Raw genomic sequence first — 17,681 nt, 5'->3', positions numbered from 1 at the left:
GAAGACAGGGAGACCTTTCCGAACAAAATGAATTGGTCATATGTTTCACTGGGATAGGGGTGTGGTATAGCAGATAATATAAAATCTAAATCAATCATTTTTTTTTAGGTCTATGATATTGAGTTACTCTAATCTCCTCATGCCTCAGTTTCTCCATATACAACATGGCAGAGGAATAACAATGCCAACCTCTTCCATTTGTTTTGACAGTTAGAAATTATAGCATGTATGACTGAAACATTCAAAGTATCCAATAGATGTTCATTATGCAAGGTTATAACCCTGCTGTTCTTCCTCCTAGAAGGCAAAATGTATACAGCTAGGAAGGCTCAAGAATAAAGACTTATTATTCAGAACTTGTTGGTAATTTACCTTCTGGCCACATCAACTGTCCTTAGAGGATGGAAACAGGATAACAAGAAATGTCACACTAGCAGACACGAGGAAGGATCCAGAACCACTAAACACAGACTTCATCCCTTATTGTTGTGGACTGTTTCCATCCGTATTGAGACCTAAGAGGCCTTCAGTCAGTACTAGCTCAGCTGCCTTGCTCCCCAGTCATGCCACAGCTCGCTTCAGCTTCCTGTTACATGGGGCAGTAACTGCACTTCCTGTGACCAACAGGAAGCCTAAAACCCAAAGAGATTAATCATGGCTCTTTGGTCTTGAGTAGCACAAGTCACAGCCTAGAAGATGTCAGGGCTTCGTCCATTCTATCCCAGACCTAAGAACAGTTCAGTTTTCTGAGAACAGACTCAATTCTTCTCACCTCAACTTCTTCAGTGTCTTTATATCCCAGAAGGGTAAGGGTTAACTGCCCAGGTCTTGGGTTTCATGGTGACCTAGTTTATCTCCTAAGTACACAGCAGAATCCAGTGGACATGTCCAGTCTCTAGATGGGAGACTCAGTGTTCTCGTGATGGCCCTGTCTTAGCCTAACTAACTTGAAGGGTTCTTTCTGACAGCCAGATCCTTGTCTGCTACAAATTCTACCTGTTTTGTGTACTTTGTGAGCCCTTTCAGCAAAGAGATGGCCAGACTCCCTGGGGCAGGCCACACCCTCTTTCCTGTAACCCTGAAAAGAGGGACCATAACTACACTGGATGGGAGGGAGGAACGGCAGACACCCGGAGGTGTCCCTTCTGAGGGCCCTTTGGTGTTCCTAGCCCTTGAGGAGGGCTGTTCCGAGCTGGGATCCTGCAGAAGCCTCCTGTATCATTAGAGGCGTTTTTTCAGCATGTCTATTTTGGAGCTACAGCTGGGCGCTTCTCAGAATAAATAGAGCTGTGATATGAGGATAAAAGGAGAAAGGAATCTTACCATCTCTTTAGACTACTGCACGCCCTAGTGTTTTCCAATCTTCTATTCTCAAAGCCTTTCCCTGGGACCCCTGCCTCTACAACGCCTGCTTGGTGGCTCTCCTAGAAGCACAGGCTCCCTTCACAGGCAGTGCTGGGTATTCTGCTCTGGCCCTACAAGTTCCAAACTGCATAGATTTAATGTTAAGGGTCACAAGAGTTTATATCCCTTATCGGAAATGTTTGGAACCAGAAAAGCCTTAGCTTTTGCAATATTTTAGGTTTTGGAAAATTTATGCAGACATAATAAGGTATCTTTGAAGAGAGACCCCATGTCATGTCTAAACATCATTTCTCATGCACAACTCACATGTATAGCCTCAAGGTGGTTTCATACAATGTTTTAGTGTACCTAAGCTCTGGTGAGGTCAGATTTGGACTTTTCCATCTAAGTGTCATGTTGCCTGAAAAATCTACCCATAGAGTATTGTTACAGGCTTAGACTTTCAGAGTAGGGATACTCAGTGAGGTGGTTTGATAGGAATGGCCCCAAGACTCATATGTTTGAATTCTTGGCCATACAGAGTGGTACTATTAGGAGGTGTGGCCTTGTTGGAGTAGGTGGGACTTTGTCAGAGGAAGTGTGTCACTGCGGAGGTGAGCTTTGAAGTTGTATATGCTCTAGTTATGACCAGTGTGGCACCCAGTCTCCTTCTGCTGCCTTCAGATCAAGATGTAGAACTCTTAGCTACTTCTCCAGCACCACATCTGCTTGCCTTTACAGTTTTGCAAGCCAGCCCCAATTAAATGTTTTCCTTTATAAGAGTTGCCATGTTATGGTATCTCTTCACAGCGAGAAAGAAAGAGAGAAAGAAAGAAAGAAAACCTAAGATACTCAGCAAAGGACACTTTCAACAAAGGATACAAGAACTAGACCCCTCTTTCCTCTGAGATGACACAACTAAGTTGATATTCCCTCTGGGGATTGCTGCACTGTGGTTCCAAGTGATCCTGGAGATGAGATAGACCCCTAACACTCTGACCACACAGCTTTTCTCCAGCCTTACACTGTTCTTAACCTAAAACTGGGCCATATTGAAATCCCAGAGAAGGAGTTAGTGCTGCAGGGGACAAAAGGATAAATCCGATTTGTTTGATTTGTGTTATCCAGTGGATCCATGGACTGAGGTGGCCCCCATGGCAAGTACCCAGTCTGATGCTCTCTAAATACCTGTGGTGAGAAGAAGGCATGACTACTAAAGGGCAAATAAACAGACTAATGTGTGGCCTCATTAAGGCCAAGTTATCCAGTGTCCCCTGTGTGCCTCCCCTGGCAAGTGGGTTTGTCATTGTATGGGAATCACACAAGCCTCTAGATCTGCGTTCACTGCAAACCCTTGCTTCCTCCTTTCCCTCTCCTGCTGAGATGTGCTCAACTGCCTTCAGCCTGTCTCTTAGCTGATGTCTGCCATCTAGTACAGCTCAGTCCACAGGGTCCTTAGGAGACATGTAGGAGGTCCTTAGGGTATAAGCATGCACACATGATAAGATGTCTGTGGTGGGTTTTCTCTCTAGGCTTGCTTATGTTTTTGACCATCCTTGGTTAGATTCCCAAATGGGAATTCCCAGATTTCGTCTATAGAAACCTCAGTGGGCAGCTAAGTGGCACAGCTGTCACTATGGGGGTAGAACAGGGCTGTGAGGGACGGCACATATCCTTCCCATTAGCTGAGAGACCTACAACTGTGAATGCCAAGATCCCATCTGGAGATAGACCCGCCTCTTTCAGGCACAGTGCCAGGGTTGAGAATGTGGGTTTTGAACTCAACTGAACTTAGAACTATATCTCATTTCCCTGTCTTAGCCTTATGACTTTGGGCTGGTTCTTTAGTGTCTCTTAGAGTCTGTTTCTCCATCTGTTATGGGGGAATATGAACAGTATCTCTATCAAGGGATTCCTTAGTCTTTAATTCACCACAGCACTCATTGAGCCTATTACATACCAAGCATGACCCAGGAGTGGACATAGTTTGGGAAAGGCTGACATGGCGTCTGTCTTGAGGATGCCTGTGCCCTCTGCCAGAAGATGGAGTGTTATATGTATTCTACAAGAAAGTTTGCTTGTGTCACCTGAAACCGTAGAAGATCCATCATGATGGTTGCTGTCACACTCAGCATTAGAAATAGGGCACAAATGAATCACGGCTTTAGAAGACATGTTTTCATCTGGTAAACCATTCTATTCCTCCTTTTGTGGACATTTTATTAGTCAGGATTTCCTGGAGGAAAAGACCAATAGGAAGTATAGAAAGAGATTTATTGTGAAGAGTTGGATCACATGATCAGAAAATTGATAAGACTCCAGCTCTGTAGTCAGTCAGCTGGAGGCCCAAGGGGGCTGCTGGATAAACTCCAGTCTGAAAACTGGCAGGCTTGAGACCAAGGGAGAAAACATGTTTTGGTTTGGTTTAAAAGTCAGAAAAATCCTGAGTCCTGTCTGGGAGGTCTTTAGGCCAGGAGGAATTCTCTCTTACCCTGGAAAGATTCTGTATTTGTTCTTTAGGTCTTCAACTTCTTACATGAGGCCCACCCACCTTGAAGAGGGAGATCTGCTTTATACAGCTCACCATTCAAATGCCAGTACCATCAAGAAATGTACTGGTAGATCCACTAAGAATAAGGTTTAACTAGATGTCTGTTACCTCAGGGTTGGCCCAGTCAAATAAAAAAAAAAAAATGAGGAACAGTGGTCTCCGAGGTAGTCGCTGAGAATGACTGTGAAGGAGTATGGGAGACCTCTGGGCTGTGCTGGAGAGCCCCCTGGTCCTGAGAGGGTGGGAATCCGGCCTATGGCTGAGGCAGGGAATTTTACTACTAACCTTAGAGCGTGATCCAATACAAAGGGCAGGATTTTATTTCTTTATGTTTTGTTCAGTTGTGCCAACACTGAAGACAGTTCATATTAAAGTCTGATTTGTAATTTCTTTTGAAAAACCATAAATCGATTATATGACTGCAGATGTCTGATTGTACATGGAAAACACGGGTTGAATTTGAGTCCAGGCTGCCTCCTTTAGTGTGTACCTGTTATCCTTTTGCCTTGACCTCTGCCAGTGGTGCTCTGAAAACCCCTCTCAAGCTTCTCTGACAAACAGCTATCTATAGGGTCCCCACCCCAGCCACCACCACAGTCCTACCCATGGCTCTTGCCTGGGGAAGGACCTTGGTAAGAAAACTGTCTTCTCTAACCAGGGAGTACTCAAATAGCTCGAGGGGCTTGGTTTTGACCAAGCAGCCAGAAAGACTGTCAGTTTCCCCCTGGTTATTATGTTTTGTAAACATGCGCCAACATTTAATATCTTGTTTATTATTAGTAGTTTACTATTATTAATTTATTATAACTCTCGAGAGAAACTACTAGGTCATATGGATGTCAGGTGCCCTGCTTCCTTATTAAGTCTTTTAGAAGGTAAGGTCTGGAGAGACAGGCCTTGGCATGGAATTTTCTAGAACCATTGAATGGCAAAAATAATGTTGCTCCATTTCTGAGCACAGTGAGCAAAATTAACATGTTTAGGTCAGACAAAGAGACTTTCTAGAGAGCCTAGAACATCTACACTTACAAGGCTGAAGGGATAGCACACCACTGAAGAGGGCTTAATGCAATTTTGTATGTTGCTGTTGGGCCACACAGTCCCGTGCAGGGACTGCCACCTGTGATGAGGAAGGATATGCATGGAAACTGTTCCAAGGTGGAAGGATCTAGTCATAAGGCAGTGAGGCCCTAGGATAAGGGCCTTCAGGGGCTGCAGAGACCCCATTCTTAGACTGCTGGCTTTTGACTTGACATTATAAATTGTTTTCACACATAGGCACTGAACTTGTTTACACAACACATAGGTCTCAGGAAGTAAGGGATTTGGAGAGCTAAAGAGGACTTGATTTAGGTCCAAAGGTTCAAAAGGTAGTAGGTCCATTTTGATACCTGGGGTTTGTTTGAATCAGGCATGATCATTTATACTCACGCATAAACTACTGTGATAAAGGAAGAAAACATTTGTTCTCATAGAAATAGGAGTTGTGGTAGGCCATGCAGTGTCAAGCAGGGAATAATTTGGGTAGGGCAGGAGCCTTCAATGTGGTTTCCATGGGAAAAGCAGGAGAGCATGCTCCAGATTGGCTGCTGTGAATACTTTCTGCATACTCTAAGGAGTCAGTGCATTCCCTTGTAGCCTGGTCTCTGGCCCAGGGTGTGTGCAGGGCAGATGGGGATCTGCTCAGGGTCTAAGAGATCCATAGAAGGGGTGGTTGGTGCTTAGGGTCTACTTGGTTGCTTTGCATATGAAAAGCATGCCTTTGGTCTCTGACTGATGCCAGAAATAGCATCTCTTAGGGGCTTGACAAAGCCCCAAGTGTCAGAGCATCAAGTACAGGGAGGAGAGACAAGCCCTAAGAAGGTCCTGAAGAGGACCTCATTGTACACTCTTCGAGCTGAAAAGATTAGCTCCTCCAAGTGCCGCAGGAGAAACATGCCACACTAGAGTTGGTCTGTTCTCTTCTAACTCAGAGGTACTTTAAATGGAATCAGAAGGGACCCAAGAGTTCAGCCTTACTCCCTCTTTGTAAAGAGGTGACTGGAACCCAAAGCATTGAGCCTCCTTCCCTAAAGTCTCATGGTTGGGTCCGGGGGTGTCACTCACAGGCTAGAGAGCTCACCTAGTGAATGAACCTCTGGTTTCAATTCCCAGCACCATGTAAATGACATCGTGGTTTGTGCTTCTATTTCACAACTTGAGAACTTCAGAAGCAGGGATTCCCAAGTTAAAGGGGGAAAACAGCTTTGAACTCAAAAAGAATAAGGGATAATTTATTCTTAAGCCAAAATACAAGTGAATGTTCTCAGAAGCACAGATTTAGATCTCCCCAAATACAGTTTTCCAATGTGGAAGCAGTTTCATGGAGTTTTTGTGGTAATAGAACAAAGAACATTATAAATCAAGACATTTAAAAAGTTACACCAAGAGGGTGGCTTACCTCAAGGTAAGAGGACCTCAACCATAGGCCCCAGATGGTAACTCATTCTCAGCCCTTCCACTGGTGGATGATAGAGTTTTGTTAATATGTTCCAGAGATTTCTAATCTGTTTATCAGGATATTAGGTCTGACACAGAGGTGGGGTCTGGCTCCTTGTCGGACTAAAAATAGCCAAAGAGAATTTGTAATTGAGGTCTGGGGTTGCAACATGCCAAACGATTCACAGTGGTTGAAGTGTTAATCAGCTTTTATAGGCTCAGCCACTTTATAGGCTCAGCCACTTTTTAAGGAATTCTCATTCATAAATCCAAGGTCACATAATAAATCAGAGAGGCTAGCCTGGGCTATGCAAGGCCCTGTCTCTCTCTCTCTCTCTCTCTCTCTCTCTCTCTCTCTCTCTCTCTCTCACACACACACACACACACACACACACACACACACAAAGTAGCATGGCGAATTGTAGAGCTTATCTTAGATCTCAATGCTTTACCTATGATCCTTGGGATTGGATAAAGTTGAAGGGGGCATGCCCAAGTGTCTCTAAGAATCCTTAAACCTTAGGAAAAACTTGAGATCAGAAATGCTCCTAGCCAAGGCATAGACAGCTCGCTGGGACAGCAAGACAGCAGCAGCAGGTCCCTGCCAGGCTTGATTAACATTAATGAGGTCTCCCACAGGCCTCCCAATTCTAATCTTAGCCAAGAACACAAAATGTCAGAGCCAGGGAGCTGCTTGGGATGAGGAAACCTCAGTACAGACCCAACCTTGGTCTGAACCAAGTGTTGGGCAGCCGATTTCCCCTCTCTGGTGCCAGTCTTGCAAATGTCACTCAGTCACACTCAAATAGCTGTGTCATCATTCCTGCTAAAGGTCCTCTAATGAGGCCAGAGCATGAAGACGGGAGAGGTGTCAGAAACAGAGAGGCCAGGCTGAGACCTCTACCCTGTGTTTAAAGAGAGAGAATTTAGAGTCCAGAAGAGGAAGGGATCGGAAGGGAGTTTCATTATAAACTGAAAGTACAAACTCAGATGGGGAGGGCGGCCTTCCCCCTGAGAGCTGCAAACCCTGGGTTTCTGGACAGAATCTAAGGTGTAAACTTTAATGGAAGGAGGGTTATTCATAAAGAGGGAAGAAATATTCATGGGGAGGTGGTGGCCATGACTAAGGCAAAGCAAAGTTGGCAATTCCAGGAACGGGGTGGGATTATTTTCCTGTAGGGGTTACTCCAACTTTGTGTTCTTATATGGGATTTTTGGATGTGTCATGGCATTAGATGCATGATGGGAGCGATGGATTTTGCAAGATAAAGCAGTTAGCAGTTGGTTTAGTCCATGCTTGTTTTAGCTGGCTTTGGATGGTCTTGAGCCTTTGTCCTTTTAGAGGTCACATGATGTCTGCTGTGACAGTCCTGAGGTTGTAACCTTTAGGGACTTTGAATTTATCTCTCTTTTTCCCATTCTTTCTCTCTCTCTCTCTCTCTCTCTCTCTCTCTCTCTCTTTCTCTCTCTCTCTCTCTCCACACACACACACACACACACACACACACACACACACAACATGTTTCAAAATCCTTGGTCCAATTGGAAGGTGAAGGGAAGGCCATGTATTTTTAACAACTTTCCCCAAGGATCTTGCAAGTTCTAGAAAAAGCAGCAGAGTAGATGATCTCTGAGACCCTGTCTAGTGCTGAATTCTATAGTGTTCTGATTTGGTCAGGGCTTGTCCAAGGGGTTAAATTGCTACCACTGTACCACAGAGACAGAGGAGAGCAGGGGCAGACAAGGACAGGAGCATCTGAACTTGTTAGCTGTCCAGGGGTGAAGAGCTGAAAGCCAGAACCCAGGCATCCTGTCTCCTGGGTCTGTGTTCTTTCTTCTGCCCCATAGGCTCCTCCTTCACCAGGACCTCTCTCATGTCATGTGCCTGTGCCATGGAACCTTACAGAACGCAAGTTTCACCGTGTCCATTCATGTTTGGTTTAACATTCTACCCATATAATTTGTTTGTTGCCAGAAGGGCTGTGGGCTATGCAATGAGCAGGACAGTCTGTGTTCTAGATTCTTCCTCTCCTTACCTGGCACTCAGCCATTGTGAGAAGGATTGTGGGTTATGCAGTGAGCAGGGCAGCCTGTGTTCTAGATTCTTCCTTCTCATACCTGGCGCCCAGCCATACATCGAGACACTTGACAAGAGCTGGCAATGTTGACAGCTGAGAATAGAGCCCAAGAGTGGGAGGGGAATCTGCTCAGCCAGCACTGTGGGGATAAAAAGAGTTGGGGTTGCCACCTTAACTGAAGAATGAGCAGGGAACAGAACTCAGAATGGACTCAGCATCTCACAGGAGCCAATCGTTGAGCTATAAGGCCATGGAGAAGGCTGTATGCCCTTTGGAGCCTATTCTACTCCAAAATTCTAAGTATTCAAGACTGAATCCCAGAGAAGCAGAGACCTGCGGGCCAGGTTCACATATAGCAAATATGGGTAGGACTGGCTTCTGGGACTGGCTTTCAAAGCCCCTGCTTATCATACCTGGTTCTCACAACCTTGCTCATTTAGATTATTACAGCATTCTTGAGATGGGAGTAAAATGTATGTGGATAGTGGGTGACCTTGTTATGAAAGGACCTATGAATACTTCAGACCTTCGCTTCAATGTTGTGTCAAAACCAGAGACCACTGACTGCAAAGCCTGAGTGAAGCTCATGGCTGGCACTTCCAGAGGGAGAGCTGGTATCTGAAGGCAGATGTAGAAAAACTTCAATATGTCCTAGGAAAAAGCTGTCGGCACTAAAAATGCTTTAGACATGAAATGGGTAGATTATAGGTTTTCTTGACAAGGTAACATTTTCCCAAATCTATTTGGAGATGCTTGAAGGAAGGATCTGTTATCATGACCATAACCAATATTCCATATTGGAGGCATCTATCTGGCACTTTCAGAGAAAGACTTCAGAGAAAAGACAAATGAAGTAATTGAGAGGGTGGTTTTATTATAACCACAGTTATAATGGGTGGAACGGCTAGCTCTTACACAGGGCTTGCCTAAGACCATTGGAAAACACAGATATTTACCTTATGCTTCATAACAGTAGCCAAATTATAGTTGTGAAGTAGCAACAAAAAAAGTTTATGGTTAACACAAGGAACTGTTGTCTATTTAAGGGTGGCAGCACCAGGAAGCTTGAGAACCAGTGCCTTTCCAGGGAAAGTATTGGGAGGGGCGTACTTCCCAAGAAAGCAGCATAGCCTGGAAGTTTGGATAGTCTTCTAGGCAGCTTTAATGGAGAGTAAATTCTTCATGAGAAGACTGTTCATGAATGATGAATAGATTATAAATATTCGTTTAGTGAATCTTCCCAACTGTTTTGAGTTCTGTTTTCTGATAACCAGGATCTCAGCTCAGGTCTTTGGGAGTTTAATGTCTCTGTCCTCGAGTTTTACTTTCTTGTAAAAAAAAAAAGAAAGAAAGAAAAACCCAGCTGGGATTTCCAGTGGTCATCCTTCCCACACTATCAAGTTTGTTTGCAAGGTCGGCTGTTTTTTCCCCTTACCAGCGTCCACAGTATCTGTCTTCCTTCTCTGGGACAGAACCCCTGACTGCATACCCTTCTGTGGAAGACCTTCTCTCCCCTTTATCTCTTTCTTTGACCTCACTTTCTACCTGCTCAGCTGTCACATTTCCCTCTCCTATAAAGGCCTCTCTCTGTGGTCAATGATTTTAACTCCCAGGGTCCACTTGGGAATGTCTCTAGTCTAGACACGGAATCTTACCCCTGGTTTTATCCAGCTGGAACCCTCACAAGTGGGTCTTGGTACTTCTGCAAAAGGTTTAGAAAGGAGTGGTGCATTCAGTTCCTTGAGAACTAGAGTGTTGCTTTAGGCACTATGAATATTCACACCCAAAGTATTGTTGGGAAATCAGTCTTAGCTAATCTGGGGTTTTACATGAAACAGAAATAGAGGTCAGATTGACCAGCTGTCCTAGGGGTCAGATAGACCAGCTGTCTTCCTCCAGCCATCCAGCTCTCTTTCTAGATGTCAACTGAATGCAGTTAGAGTGTAAAATCTTGGTGTATGTGGTGTGTGTGTGTGTGTGTGTGTGTGTGTGTGTGTGTGTGTGTGTAAGAAAGAGAGAGAGAGAGAGAGAGAGAGAGAGAGAGAGAGAGAGAGAGATCTAGAAAGTTCTCAATCAAGAGAGAAGTAAAATGTGGTGCCTTGGAAGACCCTGAGCTCCTGGCTAGGGTCACAACTTCACACTTGTCTCCATGTTCCACCCCTCCCCACCCCCATCCCCCATATACACATCTTGTCTGCCAGAGCAGGTAGCCTATACCATTCCCCTGAGCCCTCTTCTAGGTTCTCTGTCCTTCCTGTCTTCTGCTCTGTGGTTAGCTGCAATGAAGTGAGTTGCTATTCTTTTTCTCACTTCCTGTGTTCTTCAGAAACCTTAACGAAAGAGAGCTGATGGACCTGTAGGCCAAACACAGCCTCTGCTCCATGCAGGGAAGCTGGAGTCACACTTTTTACAGGTAAAACCCAGGATGTTCTCTGTGTTTCTGCTGGAATCCTGTAAGGGGATGAGAAAAGCTTGGGAGGGGCTGGGTATAGCAGGCAGGACCTTCACTATTTTCTTATTTGGCCCAATAGATCTTAAGAAGTGGCCAAAACAATCCCAGACAAGGATCACTATTGAATCAATCTAGCGTGGATTGGGAAAACTCAATTTTCTGTCTCCAATAACTGACTTCAAGGCTCTACTTGTTCTCAGCTTACACTCTAGCTGTAAACATGGAGATGCAGTTATGTCACAGCTATGCATAACTTTGAGATCTTGCACTAATGTAAGAGGTGATGCCTATCTGCTCTGCTCACTGGTTCTGTTTTAGGACAGACTAGAGTTGATTCTGAATGAGGCTCTGGGTCCTGGTGGGAGTACAGTGGAAACACCATGTTAGTTTTCTTACCATTTCTCTTTCCTTCTCCCTTCCTCCCCACTTCCCTCTTTCTTTCTCCCATTTCTGTTTCCTTCTCTTCTCTTCCTTCCTATCCCCTTCCCTTTTCTTTCTTTCTAATTTCAGATAAACTGATGATCTCTCTCTCCACAAACTCTCATTTATAGAGCTTTTCCTACACACCCCCATCCACCTGGCTCCCCACTCCTATGTCTGGCTCTGGGTTCATTGACCATTTTTTTTCATGGCTTCTTTGTTACCTCTATGCTGTGGAGGTTTCCAGTTGGGTTTTCCCATGGTCTTTTGAGTCTCTAACCAGGGGATGAGGAATTCTGCGGCAGCTGGAACAGCAGTCAGGAGGCTTGCAGCAGAAGAGCTTACAGGGCAGGGAGAGGGATTAATCTTCGTTGGGATCTGGCTCCTTCCTACTTTGAATTCAAAGAGCTAGAGTTTTAGAAGACAAATTTCCCCCAAATTTTCTGAGCTCTGAATAACTGAAACTACCTGTTTCTTTTCTTGGTACCCATTTCCCAGTAGAAGGCTTGAGTAACAAGACACTAAAATAGAAACTACTAGGGCACTCTGACGTGAGGTCCTGAGACAGCCACAAGGGCCTGAATTTATGAATTGTAACCCACTGAGCTCTGTCACAACTCAGCCTTGATGAAACACCACACTGTCAAGGGGAGTCGTGGGACTGGGGGTTCTGTCATCCTACTCATTGGTTTCCTAAATTCAGTTCTCACCAGGGAGATAAGAGCCATGCCTATGGCATCTCACTCTTCCTGGGAAGGTGTGAGAATTACCCAGCATGTTAAAGGCTGCAAAAGAGGGAGATGTTGGGCACAGGAGACAGAGTTTCAGCAGTACAGAAGGAATGAGTTCTAGAGCTCCAACAAGCTGTGACTAGTCTTGTATCTTTTAGTTGATAGTCACTGAGAATATATCTCACCTCTCTGCCCTCTCTGCTCTCCCCAACCTCCCCCACCCCCGCCGGATGGTAACGATGTAAATAGATGAGTATGTCAGTCAGCTCTGCCATAATCCAGCGTACAGCACACCTTCAGTATATACAATTCCAAGTCCGGGCTCAGCGTGTGGCTCCATGCATAGCATTGGTTGGTGGTAGTGTGTGTGCATGGGGGTGGGGGTACGGGGATAACAGTACTTTTGAGTTGTTATTTTCATATAATGGGCTTGTCCTGTGGGTGTAACTGCTTGTCCACAGTGGGAGAACAGGGGAAATACTCTGTTACCTATGCTATTTGCGGAAGTAACTGTTTGAGGAAGCACAGAGAGGCAGAAGGACAGAATGGGTGAGTTCTCAGCAACTCAAGGCTGGAGAGAACAGAAGGCACAGGATGGCCAGGGACCCTGAGACCTGATCAGACACTCCTCTCCCAGGACATTGCTTAGAATCTGGGATGACTTTCCATGTCCCAGGTCTCTCCTGCCAGGCTGCATCAGTTGCCTGTCTATACTGTTTATACCAAACCTCAGTTTGGATTGGATTCGGAAATGTCGTCTTGCTGCCTAGCCTGGCTTTGTGCTAAGAAGACTGGCCACTCTCCATGGTCCGTGTGGAGAATACAGGAAGTCAGACTGTAAGGAAGGGGCCTCCAGGAAGAGGCAAAGCCTTATGCATGTGGGACAGACGGTACAGATCTTTAAATATATTTAACCAATATAGCAGCAAGAGAGCTTAAAATCTTGTAACTGCATGGGATTCTAAATGTGGGTGTGTTTTTATGTAGTTACAAATTCAGTATGCAAATTCCACTCTCTGTGGCTTAACATTTTTATATACATCTTTTCATATACTACTACTCTCGTATTTTTATCATGGCTCATTCCTATGTTATTGACACTGCTGAAATTTCCTTCAGAGCCTTTTGTTCTGGTTCTCATCATTTCCCTCACAGTACAGCAGTGAACATCCTTGTACAAATGATCTGCTTTCCTCACTTCAGACCCATGGGTTGTCCAGGTTAGCTTTAACTGTCAACTAGATACAATCTAGAAAGATCTGGAAATGGAATCTCATTTGAGGAATCACCTAGATCAGACTGGCCTGGGGCATGACTGCAGGGATTATTTTAATTGCTAATCAATGTAGGGCAGCACAGCCCACTGTGGGCAGCACCATTCCTTAGGCAGGTGGTCCTGAGCTGTATATGAAAACTGTATAAGAGAGCATGAGCCTACCTGCCAGTCAGCAAACAGCATCTTTCATGGTTCCTGCCACACTTCATTAAATTCCTGCCTTGACTTTTGCAATGATGTATAGTGACATGAAATCATAAGCCAAATAAAACCCTTTTCCCCTGAAGTCACTTTTTGTCAGAGCATTTCTTATCAAAGCAATAGAAGTGAAACTAGGACATGGGATGTGTTTCCCAAACCAGGTTATCAGGTGTGAGTTATTGAGTATTTAAAACCCTTGCTCACCAGAAAGCCAGTTCTGAGTAACTCACAACCCATCGTGTTTGTTTTGTCTTCCCTTTGGGTCTCTTGGCTCCTTTAAGGAGTTTGCAGTCGGTTTCTTAAAGTTGATTCTATTAGCATTTTTAACCACAAGGGTTTCTCCATCTATTTTTAATTTCCTAAGTCATTTCACACAGGTGGCAGCCTGTTCGCTTGACAGGGCATCTGGATTGTTGTTTTAGTTGATTCACGTCAGAACGAAGGCTGATTTCTGTCCAGATGGGGGCATCATGATGTTTGACGGTTTCGGTGTCTGTTTACACAATGCAGAACTTTGGTGTAGACTGGATTTGTAGACTAGCAGATTGGAGGCTGGCAGGTGGAAGCTTGTTCAAGAGGATGTTTTTGTGAGATGAGGAGGGCGATGTCTATGATGGAAGTCTTGTGTTTATACTTTATAGGGTTGGTTGTTTTTTTTTTTCCACTCAGGTTTTCTGTTTTTAAAAGCTTTCATTTTATTTATGATCATTTTTTTCTTTTTACCTGCATGTACATCTGTGAGGGTGTCAGAAGCTCTGGAACTGGAGTTAGAGATGGGTGTGAGTTGCCATGCAGGTGCTGGGAATTGAACCCAGGTCCTCTTGAAGAACAGCTTGTGCTCGTAACTACAGATCCATCTCTCCAGCCCCTCAAGTTTTCTTTTTTATTACCATTTTTAAATTAAATATCTGGATCACATTAGATCCCTCAATAAAATTCGGTATATTCCTCTTACTCCACACAGCACTCTGATGAAGGCCTGTATTCCTGTCAGGGCTGCATAGCTAGCAAAAGATGAGCTTAGAGGTGGAATTTTTGTTTACGCAGTACTCTAGGAGTCATGTCAGAAAAGCAATGTGCAGCTGAGCTTCCCTTCAGCACATCCAGAGCCACAGATTCCCAAGGTGGAGCTGAGGCTGTGTATGGACTAGGTGTGTTGGTGAAGAAGGAAAATTAAGTTCTCATCCAGCTTCTGCCTCTTAAGGAAGGGAACCCTACGGTGGCTGGCTCTGTCAGTTTTCCTGAGGCTCAAAGTGGGAAAGATTTCTGCCTTGAGGACTTCAGCAAAGTAGTGAGAGCAAGGACATGGAAAGAGGGGACCTCGCACAGCCTGGAAGACTCCTCATCTAAGCGTTTACCAACCACAGACGGAAAATACTTGAAACACCATCTATCTGTTCCGAATGTTTACAGACTCTTATCTCTTTCTAAAGTGATAGGATAAAATGGCTATTTGTATATTAAGTGTATTAGTTACCTTGGGTTGAGTATACCATCTACAGGAGGATGTGCATAAGCTAGATAGAATTGCCATGTCATTTATAGGAGGGGCTGGGACTTGCTTAGATGCTGACATCTGTAAGGTCTTAGAATGAGTTCCTTGCAGACATTGAAGGATGCCTGAATGTAAATATGTAAACCCTTCCCCTCCTTCCTTCCTTCCTTCAGCCACTGTTTAAATCTTGGCTGGAGGAATGGGTCCATCTTTTTTTTTCTTTGCTATGATAACTTAGTTTATGGGTCAAGCCAAGTCGATGCAAAGCTGGTTGTTCTTTTTTTCATTTCCTTTTTTTATAACCAAAATAAATAAATCAGGTCTGTCCCTGTGAGGTCAAAAGAATGAGGAAGGACAGCTGATTCCTTGGGACACCTTGCCCTTATCCACTGATCTGCTTTTTACCTGCCTTGGGACGGCAAAGAAAAGGATTCGTCAACAGCTTCTGTGCGTTCAAGGGAACAACAGAGAAAATTAAATGGCTGGGTTGAGGGTGGGGGTTAGGAGAGAAGAGTCGGCAGAACCAAGAGGCAGCCAGTGCCTGAGGGTTGAGACCCAAGGGAGCTTCTAGGCCTTACTCAGAGCCAATCATTTCAGGGATGGTAGCTAGGGCAAAATTTCCCACACATACCCCTAAACCCAAAAAGGGTAGAGAGCTGACCTAACATCACTTCTAAAGCCTCTCCAAATACCCCATGCCATTCTCCATTCATTCAATGTCTAGATGACACCCAAAAACCTGCCAGCTGCAGTTCCTCCATGAGCCCTCTGTTTGGCCCTACCAAGATGAAACTACTCCTAGTCTTGAACTTGTGACTTGATGGGTGATGAGGATTCATGTAGCCCTGTATCCATCTGACACCGACACTCCAGATCTTGTCTTCCCAGCCCTTACTTCTCCCCTGGGCTGAAAGATCTAGAACTTTAGACTCTGTGTCAGGGGGTCCCTCACCCTGGAATACAGACCCTCAAACCCTGTGGCCCTTAATGAGCAGAACCCAGCTATAGCCACATGTGGACAAAGCCCAGGGGAAATGTTTAGGCATTTTCTAGATAGTGCAACTTCTGATGGGCCACATTACTTTGACTAACAGTGAGTTACATTACAGTTAGCATGAGTCCAAGTTTCTAAACCATGGAGCTGCTAAGTCCAGTCTTCTCCATCCCATGAGGGGAAGCCTTTCTATTTCTCTGTTCATGGCAGGGCATTTCTATGTAGCACAGCCTAGCTTCAACTTGGAAATCTGTCAAGCTGACAACTACTTTCCGAGTGCTGGGATTACAGGTGAGGGCTACAGTGCCCAGCATTTCACAAGTTAAAAGATTTTGAGAGTCTGTGTGTGTGTGTGTGTGTGTGTGTGTGTGTGTGTGTGTGTGTACCTGCCTGCCTATGGAGGCCGGGGTTGGGGGCTAGAAATAGGAATGGAAACTTGACCATCTCAGGTACCATTCTCCAGGTGCTGTCTAGCATTTTTTTTTGAGACAGAATCTCTCGTTGGTTGGAACTCACCACTCACCAACTAGTCTAGGATGGCTGGTCTGCCCATCTACCTCTGTAACAATGTGATTGTAAGACCATGCCACCACACCTAGTTTGGTTAGGTTTTTCCTACTGGGTTCTGGAGAGTAAACTGGATCTTCAGGCGTGCAACACAAGTACAGTATGAACTGATCCATTTCCCCCCAAGAATCCGTTTCAGCCTGTCATTAATGTTATCTCTCTCAATTTCAACTTGATACTTCTCATTCAGGAACTGTAAATTCTCTATATGGAGTTCAAAGGCATGGGCGGGGACAGCTAGAACACTCGTCCTCCCCCTGCTGGATTCTCACAGGCATTTGACCAACAAGAGCTGTTTGAAAACTTGTGACTTCCCCTCCTTATCATCTGGCCTGCTCATTAACCTCTCCAGAAGATGGGATGAGAACTCAGCCAAATGCCCAGACAAAGCTCTGGTTGCTTATGGCTCCAGGCTTCCTTACCCAAACACCAATTTTGTGTTCCACATGACTGGAAGTGGAACAGTCAGGGCTGATGGATGCCCAGAGTGTGAAAGATCTTTCAGCTCAGAGAGCCTGCCCCCTGCTTCCACACACGTGGCACTTTTCTCTCTTGCCGGGCTGGGTGGGGAAATGACTGAGTGAAGTAGGGGGGGGTCAAAGGTCACAGGTGGGCTGGGAGCCTGTAACTGTGAAAATTGTCCTCCTTGCCTCAACTCTTACCACTATCCAGGCAGGGGAAACCTGGACTGCACTCTCGTGAGCCAGTGGCCATTTCTCTGCCTTCTGAGAGATCATACCAGTGATTGAAATTGGCCACGATAGAAATCGTTACACCAGAGAAATTGGCACATGCTGTAAACCAAGGCATCCCTGTGTATTGCCAGGAGCTGAACATTCCTCATGCTTTATCCTAAGCACCCCTGCTGCCTCTGAGGTCATACAGTGAGTCACCTTATTACCAAGTTATACTTATGCAAAATGAACCCCCCCCCACCATATGCAGTTCAAAGTCTTTAATAACGTGTTGCCACCGTCTGGTCTTGTTTCTCAGTGACCCCCTCGCCCACCTTTATCCCCAGCCCAGTAGGTCGTTTCATTTCCTGATCTTCTAGGGCATATTTTTCAGAGTCCCACAGCCCAGTGGGCAGGTCC

General features: G+C 45.1%; 1 protein-coding gene across 5 annotated transcripts in view; it reads left to right on the top strand.

Moving 5' to 3' along the window:
• Ptk2b (protein tyrosine kinase 2 beta) overlaps positions 1 to 17,681 on the top strand; it is a 120,480-nt gene that overhangs the window by 38,858 nt on the left and 63,941 nt on the right. For 2 of the 5 annotated variants that reach the window (XM_063274587.1, XM_039093607.2), the window contains exon 2: positions 10,778 to 10,864. The exons of 2 other annotated variants lie outside the window; for them this stretch is intronic. The gene's annotated coding sequence lies outside the window, so the exon portion shown is untranslated. Of the gene's footprint in view, positions 1 to 10,777; positions 10,865 to 12,659; positions 12,945 to 17,681 lie in introns of those variants that run through there. One more of the 5 variants, XM_008770773.4, reaches the window with a different exon arrangement.

Source organism: Rattus norvegicus, chromosome 15 (genome assembly GCF_036323735.1).
Source record: "Rattus norvegicus strain BN/NHsdMcwi chromosome 15, GRCr8, whole genome shotgun sequence".
Classification (NCBI taxonomy): Eukaryota; Metazoa; Chordata; class Mammalia; order Rodentia; family Muridae; genus Rattus; species Rattus norvegicus.
This window is presented reverse-complemented; position numbering and strand designations above follow the sequence as displayed.